The sequence below is a fragment of the Pinus tabuliformis genome, chromosome 6 (assembly GCF_031772625.1).
Source record: "Pinus tabuliformis cultivar Carrire ecotype Pingquan chromosome 6, CPIR1, whole genome shotgun sequence".
NCBI lineage: Eukaryota > Viridiplantae > Streptophyta > Pinopsida > Pinales > Pinaceae > Pinus > Pinus tabuliformis.
In genome coordinates, this window is record NC_142292.1 from 454,204,789 (window position 1) to 454,213,670 (window position 8,882).

At 37.8% G+C, this 8,882-nt stretch overlaps 1 pseudogene; it reads right to left on the bottom strand.

Moving 5' to 3' along the window:
• Positions 1-3,996: 3,996 nt before the first annotated feature.
• On the bottom strand, positions 3,997-8,368 carry LOC149259262 (pentatricopeptide repeat-containing protein At2g13600 pseudogene; annotated as a pseudogene).
• Positions 8,369-8,882: the final 514 nt, after the last annotated feature.

Below are 8,882 nucleotides of genomic sequence, written 5' to 3' on the forward strand. Positions count from 1 at the left end.
AAAGTTGTTAAACTTGTACAACCTTGTAGAATCATCAGCAATGTCAGTAGCTAAAATCTGTCTAGGATCTCTTAAGTGCTTAATTACAACATCATGAGGTGAAAATTCAACGATTTTACCTTCACCTGAATGAGTTATCTGATATACAGATAGAAGGTTGCAAAATAAGGTTGGAACACATAATACATCATTAAATTGACCATTGTGTAGATGAATAGTTCCAGTCCCTACAACACTAAGAGATCTATCATCACCAGCATATATATTTTTGGTGTTACAATCATTTAAAGAAGAAAACATGGCTTTGTTTTTGGCCATGTGATAAGAAGCTCCAGAATCAATAAGCCACTCATGAGAATGAGAAGAAGAAGATACATTTAGTGCATAATCAGATTGAGATGCTTGACAACCACATGTAGAAAGTGTTATTACTGAAAATGAAGTTGAAGTTGAAGAATGCTCCAAATGGATGTTATGCTTCTTCATTGCTGCTTCCAAGGCTTCCATCTTCTTAAAGCATTTGGACTCTAAGTGGTAATCTCGATTACAAAAGTTGCAACGTCTATCAGTATTCTTCCCTTTGTTTTTATTTGCCTTATCATTTTGTTGAATTGATTTTTCATTTTGAGACTGAAATTGCTTAAGACCCTTGTATGGTTTAGGACCATTCTTTTTAGGATATTGCTTCTTAGGATTCTTTGAATTTGGTTGTTGTTAGACGGCTAAGGCTTTCTTAGAAGAGTTTCCAAGATTAAGAAGACCAAGATGTAAGAGTTTTTTTTCGTTCTCTTATTAAAGAATCACAAAAGGCATCAAAAGAGGGGACTTGTAGCCTTGTCCTTGAGAAATGAAGGTTTCTTTAGTAGAATGGAAGGTGGAAACAAACATAGAGTAGGCTGGTCCCAACTTAGTAAGAATGGAATAGATAAGGCTACCATCTTCTTTCATAACTTTAACACCTTCCAAGAGAAGTCTAAGGGTCTTGAACTTGGACAAAAAATCTTCAATGGAAGAAAAATTATTGGGGTCCAATGTAAGCAACTCATGTTCGAGTTGATGGGCTCTAATTTCATTTTTAATTCCAAAAACTTTAGTGAATTGTTTCATTGCGTCATTAGGGGTATCAAGTTCTACGATATGAAATCTAAAGTCTGGAGAAATAGACATCCCTATTAACCCATGTGCTTGATATTGCGTATTTTCCCATTTGGCTGTCTTATCTTCATCTTTAGGTTTAGTTTCTTGGCCTGAAGCTATTCTGTAAAGACCTTTACTTCTAAGTAAATCCATAATGTAGGACCACCATTGGAAGTAGTTGGTGCTGCCAAAAATAACTTGGCATGGACTTTCCATTTTAAAAGAAATTGAAGCTGTAGATGTTGAAACTAAGTGTTTTAATGGAAAGATCTCGAAAAATTAAGCTGATTTAAAAAACGACTTTGAAAATGGCTTCCGGATGAAGAAGTTATGGCTTTTTAAAAAAAAATTGTTGAAGATGCCGACGAAGTGTGTGAATGTGCGGAAGTGAATGATAATGTTATATTTAAAAAAAAATCCCCCCATTTCCAAACTTAATTTAATTAACTCACTTTAAAAAAGATTTTATGTGACCCACTTTTATAAATAAGTGAAAGTCACTTTTACAATGGTACTTTATGAGCTACTCACTAAATTGTAACTTAAATAAAAGATAAAGAGATTTTAGAATTATAAGTGACTCACTTTTTATAATGGGTGAGAACACTTTTACATAAATTTTAAAACATAAGTTACATGTGCTTTTTGAAAAAATAACTCAACAAAAAGAAAGACTTGAACCCAAGACCTCTATTCTCATAAAGTAACTTTGGACCAAGTGAGTTAGTTTAAAAAGTTAGTAATTTTTTGAAAATATGAAGGTTTTTTTTTTTTTTTTTTTTTCGCTGAAGTTTTGGGATGCATGTTTACTTGAAAAAATTCTTTTTGCCTACAAAACAAAAAACCACACATTCCAACACGGACATGCAAAAAAAACTAAACCTTATGGCTTGAAGTTAGCTTTCGTCGGAAACTAAATATTTTCCTCAATGTTTCTGATTTTCCAAGATTACACTAAGGCGCAACGGAAAATAGCATACGCATGAGAAAAATTCTTCCTTTCTGTTTCTGATTTGCCCAGATTGCACAAAGTCGTGGGGCAAAGAGCATACGCAGAAATGAAAGGTTTAGGTCCGGTAATAAAAAATAGAGAGCTAAATAAACCGAAATAAACAGAGATGAATAATTAAAACTGCAAATAAAAATTGTATACCTCCAGATCTTAAAAATGACGTAGCTAGGGTTACCGGAAACCTTTTCGCGTGAAACAAAAGAGGTTCCTTATTGGAACAGATGCTCCTAACACAATAGAGTAGTCATTTCGGCCCGAAAGTAGTCAGAAACAATAGATCTAGGAAACGACCATCAGATGCAATTGTACCGGCTTCGGATTTGGATCACCAACGGATGCAACCCTCAAATAGCTCTGATACCATGTAGGAATTTACATGGTAAGTTCCTCAGATAGAACACCAAATGACACTGCTCACAAACAGATCACAAATCAATACAACAGTATTCTTGACGTGGTTAAAACCCTCAAAGAGGGAAACAGTCCATGGTCTGAGGCAACGCAGCCACTTCAGACAATTTATTAATAAAAGAAAGAAAATTTACATAAGCTTCTCTCATGAACAGTCACCCTACAAATGACCCTCCATGCTCTTTAAATAGAGATCATGGACCAATTAGGTGTTAAGCCACGGATCAAGTGTCAGTAATACCGAGGAGAGAATGAACCGTCAGATCATTTCATGTCTAGAACATATCGTGACCGTTGGGTTGTATGTTACAAATGTACATAGTAAAGAAACACACTTTACCTAATTCTACACTAGACCAAGTTAGACTTAACTATTTCTTATGTGTCGGAATATCCTAACAAACTTCAAGGAAAATAAATTTTAGTTTTGATAAAATATACAAGTTTATTGTCCACGGGGATTTGGATTGATGGTAAATGATGTAGATTTTAACCCTGTACAGAAATTACCTGCAAACGAATTCTTAAAAAGAGAAAAATAAACAATGGCGAGAACATAAAACAAATATACACAGAGATTTTCCCCTAGATCAAAAAACTGGGACTACCAAATTGATTTTTCATTATATTCATTTCAATGTTACAATCCATATATATATATATATATATATGTCAAAGTATTTATAATCCCCAATCCATAACCTTGGATTAGAACATAACTGTAGTTCCCTTAACTGGATTTACAAAATACCATGCGCAGAAAACCATCATGCCTAAAACCATGTGCAAAACCCATGCACAAAACCATGGGAAAGTCCACCCACCATCTGTGGGTCCACATAATTTTTTTTACCAAGGTGCAGTGTTGGGTGTCCCCCCACTATCCCTGGCACAACATACAACGCATGTGGCTAGTCGTGGAAAGAATATGACACACACCCAACAAATGAGTGCACTGTTAAAGCACTCTATGCAAAAAAGTCACTAGTTCAAATCCCCATGGGTGTTTACTCCACAAGAAAATAAATATACAAAATTATTTTCATAAGCATTTACTCTATGCTTCGTCCATTCTAATGCTCAAGTCAAATGGCATTTCTAGGTGATCACTATCTAGTTGAAAACAAACTTCATATATAACAAAAACAAGTTCCAGTGCTCGAGTCAAGTGGCATTTCTAGGTGATCACTATCTAGTTGAAAGCAAACTTCAAATATAACAAAAACAAGTCAAACGCTGGAGTCTGAAAGGCTTTCCTTTAGCTAAACAATTTTTTAGAATGTGATATTCATTGAAGCATCAGCAAGGAGAGGGTTGATTGGGAAATTTCAAAATTTATATTTTACTTTATTTCCAGGAAAATTTCAGCTTTGGGAAAACATCAGAAAGGAGAAGGTTGTTTAACTTCATAGCGCTTACACATTTGTTTCCAAAGGGCCTGTACAAATGATAAATGAAACAGAAAATCTAAAAAAAGAAAAAGAAAAAAGGAGCAAACAAAGTCCTAATAGGGAACAGATAATGCATGAAAGTAGATTTGGAAATCCTGAAACAATTCCGTTTGATGTTCTCCAAGGCTCAAGCTTCAGTCTCCAAGGGTTCCAGTCTCCGAGATTGCAATGCTTTCCTCCAACTCGAAGTTCTCCAGGTCTCAAGAGTCTGGTGCCCTGAGCTCACTCTTAGAATTACAAACACTCAAGAGTCAGACTCACAAGTGACAGCAGACAATAGAAATTGCTCTCAGCTCTCGCACTCTCAGACTTCTGGAATCAGTAGCAGGTGCAGCCTCTCATATGTTCTCACACACTGTGAAAGCAACGAGGTCTCGGTGGGATTAAATAAAGTTTTTGGGGGTAGAATTTTTGTTTTCATAGCCTTTTTTTGGGAAGGTAAGCGTGTTTTTATTTATTTTTGGCAATTCTGTGAGTGTCTCTTGCGAATACTGACCCTTTCTTGAGAGACAGCCTGCATTTTCTAGCAACTCATAGATCATTTAAAAGGCCACGTTTTGCAACAGATTTTGCGAAACTTGTTACCCATCAAAAAATGGGAAACATGCAACAGAAACAGTGTTTTGTATGCATTTTCTATTTCTGACAGGTTTTGCCCAGAAACATTATTGTCCCATTTCTGACAACTAGGTCTTATAAAATATCTGAACCAAAGCTATCATGTTCAATCTTGTTCTTGTAATACTAATGATCCCAACAGTAATACTGATTGAAACGATGTTATGTTTAGCATACCTCACAACAATTTCTCGTGTAAGTTAATATTTCGGTCAAAACTTATGTTATTACACTGCAAAGCAACACCATTAGGTGCAACAACAACTGGATACATAACTGATAGTACTAACCCAAAAAATATAGGTCCCAACAATAGCTAGCCGGGATGATCACGGGATGATCACCATCGCCCCCAGGTATCTGATCCAAACAATAGATGGTTTGGATAATTGCCACCACGAGAGTAACTAGGATATGGCCAATGCTAGTGAGAACAAAACTCGAAACCTGCATTGGATGATTTGTGCACTTTGCTGTTAGACAACAAGATCATGAAGTTAGTAGTTATTTATCACTTGGTATCACTGGTGGTGCAATTACAGGGATTATATTGTACATTGTGTTAGTATAATTGAGGTCACCAGATTCTAAGGATGCTTGGCACCTGGCATCTCATCTAGCCCATTATATCGTCATAGTCAACACCAGAATCTAATATAATTGGTGTCTGGCAGATTGCATAGGGCAGCATATCAGCATAATCAAAGACATTGGATTCAATGGGTAGCCGGCTTGGTTTTGACTACCACCTTGTATCAGCAGTTTTCCACCATTTTAGCATATACTCAAAATAGGAACCTGTGCCCCTTCCTCTTGCACCCCTTGAACTGGGGAATTGATGGGGAGCCCCTGGCCGGACATTCTATATTCCATAACCAAATACTCGTTTCCCACAACATTTTTTCATACAACTTGGAGATGAATTTGGTTGTAGAGTGATAATCACCAAACCTTTTGTAGGCTAACTATGATAGCTGTTCAAGGTTTTAAACACGTGAAATAACCCAAACAGAAGGGCCAGCATCTCTTCATAGCAGCAAAGCAATTGTTCTCTCTACTCCTCCATATTATTCAGAAACGTCGTCTCAGGAACATAGCCTGCCATCATCATTTCTAAAGTCAATCTCTCCAACTTTGTATAGATTCTCATGCATTTGTGGGTGTGACCTGTTTCGAAAATGGAAAGCATGAACCTGTTTGTTGACTTCAATCCAACTACATCCAGGTGTCTTCTTTACACCGTTGTCTTTCATCAGTTTGCGTATGTTTGTTGTTGCATTCAATTTGCCAGCTGCAGCATAGATGTTTGAGAGAAGCACATATGGTGCAGGAGTTTTAGAGTCCAACTCAAAAATGTGGTTTGCCACAGTTTCTCCGAGCTCTACTTTGTTATGTACTCTGCACGCACCGAGCAAACAACTCCACAGACTAGCATCAGGCGTTATTGGCATTGTGTTGATAAAGTGTAGTGCTTCATCCATGCGCCCAACTCTGCCAAGAAGGTCGACCATGCAGCTATAGTGTTCCATTGCAGGTGTGATCCGATAATATTGTCTCATTAAATCGAAATATCTATAACCCTCATCCACTAGACCAGCATGGCTACATGCAGATAAAACACAAACAAAGGTCACGTGGTTTGGCCTGGTGCCACAGATTTCCATTTGTTCAAAGAGTTGAAGGGCATCCTTGCCATATCCATGCATGGCATACGCTGCAATCATCGCTGTCCAGGAAACGACATTTCGAGAATGCATCTTGTCAAATAATTCACGTGCTTTCTCTAAACATCCACATTTTGCATACATGTCTATTAGAGCATTTAGCACAACAACATCAATCTGAAATCCACTTTTAATTATCTTTTCATGGATCTCTATGCCCTGTTCTAAGGCTGCCAAGTTGGAACATGCTGGAAGAATACTGACAAACGTCTTCAAGTCTGGCCTCACACCTGCCAATTGCATATCTTGAAAAAGCTGAAGAGCCTCCTCAGCATGCCCATTCTGTACAAATCCTGCAATTATTGCATTCCATGAGACAAGGCATCGTTGAGGCATTTCGTTAAAGAGTTTCAGGGCGTCATCAACAAGCCCATTCTGTGCAAACCCTGAAATCATTGTGGTCCACGAGAACAAATCTCTTTGAGGTATCTCCTGAAATAGCTTCAGGGCCTCATCTACAAACCCGTTCTGTGTAAATCCTGCAAGCATTGCATTGCATGAAACCAAATTTCGTCGAGGAGTTTCATTAAACAGCTTAAAGGCCTCATCAACCAACCCATTCTGTGCAAATCCTGCAATCATTGTTGTCCAGGAGAATGCATCTTTCTCAGGCATTTTATCAAACAGTTTCAGAGCCTCATCAACAAATCCATTATGTATATAACCTGCAATCATTGCATTCCACGAAACCAAGTCCCGCTTATGCATATTGTCAAAGACTTGACGCGCCTTCTCTATGCTTCCACATTTTCCATACATGTCGACAAGCGCATTGGCCACAACTACATCGGATTCAAATCCGTTTTTTCTTATTTCTTTGTGCAACTTCATGCCCTGTTCCAGAGATACCAAACTGGCACATGCTGAAACAACACTGGCATATGTGAACTGATTGGGCTGAACTCCCGCTCGGTTCATTTGACGAAACAAACTCAATGCCTCCTCAGGAAACCCATCCCTTGCGTATGCTGCAATCATCACAGACCATGAGACTGCATCTGGTTTAGGCATTCTGTCAAACATATCGCGGGCAGTCTTTAGGTTCCCACATTTGGCATACATACCAATAATGGCACTCATCAAAACGACATCAGACTGAAACCCACCTCTTATTATTTCTTTATGTATCTCCATACCCTGTTCCAGAAATGCCAAGTTAGCACATGCTGCAACAACACTAGAAAAGGTGAAATGATTGGGTTGGGTATCTGTTTGTTTCATTTGGTGGAACAGGATTAATGCCTCATCAGGAAACCCGTGCCTTGCATAAGCTGCGATCATAACAGTCCATGTGCATACATTCCGTTGGGTTGTTTGGTCGAAAACTCTGCGAGCGTCAGCCAGGCTCCCGCACTTCACATACATATTGAGAAGCGTGTTTCGTAGAAATCTGTCTGCGCTAAATCCAGTCTGATTGATGTGAGCATGGATAAGTTTGCCCTCTGCCAAAGACTTTTTCTGAATGCAGGTCTGCAAGATTGAAACATATGTAGGATAGTCCACTGGGCTGCCTGTACGATCGAATATACCCAGTGCCTCATTCAAACGGTTCTGTTTACAAAGTGTTGACTGATGGCGCAAACAGTGCGTTTGGAGTATAACAGCGGTAGACATTTTCCTCGGAAGCATTAATAAACCATGCAATACCGCCATCTTATTCTTCCCATGCCTTGAAGATCCTGGCAGTTCTGTAGCTGTTACTCCTCTGATCTCTAATTTTTTAGTTTCTCCAGGAATGGAGCGAAATGAACGGAAAACGCTACATTTCGTGTGCTTTGGGTTTGGTTCGGAAGGCAAGGTGCGGGATAAATGCGAACTAAAACACCAGGCTCAGGTTTCTGTTTTCCATTTTCATGGAATTTTTCCTGTGGGTATATTTCTTAATGGAGTTCCGAAACTGCAATCCGATTATGTCACGGGAATATTTTTACGCGGAAATTTGGATTGAAGTCTAACTATATATTAAAGTCTGCAATTTCATCAAATTATGATAGTTACAATCGTACGGCCAAATACAAGAGCTACCAAATTAGCAACAACCGAAACTGGGATGGAAGGAATCGATAGAACCCAAGCGTTGAGATTGACTATGCTGATTAACTTCCTAGATAATACAATTTAGATCCAAATCTCAAAGGAGATAAACTACTCTCTTATATATATATATATTTCAATCAGAGGATCAAATGTAACGGACGTAGCTTCAAGAGCTGAATTGAGCATCATAGACTCAATATTACATTAAATTTGAATTTTGAAATCAATTCAATTAGGTTATGTGTTAATTTAAGACAATTTGATTATTCGTAAAAATTATGAATTTATTTGGTAAACCGCTATCATTTAATTAGTTAGGTATACCAATCATTTGAGTTACAAGAACGGATGGATGACTTTTTATGAGGGTGGCATTTTAAATTACATGTTAATATCTAGGTTAAGCAATTGGGTTAAGCATTAACATTCGAACAATGCCATCCAAAGATTACATAGTGGTGGTAATGCACATGGGTTAATATGACAAATGTA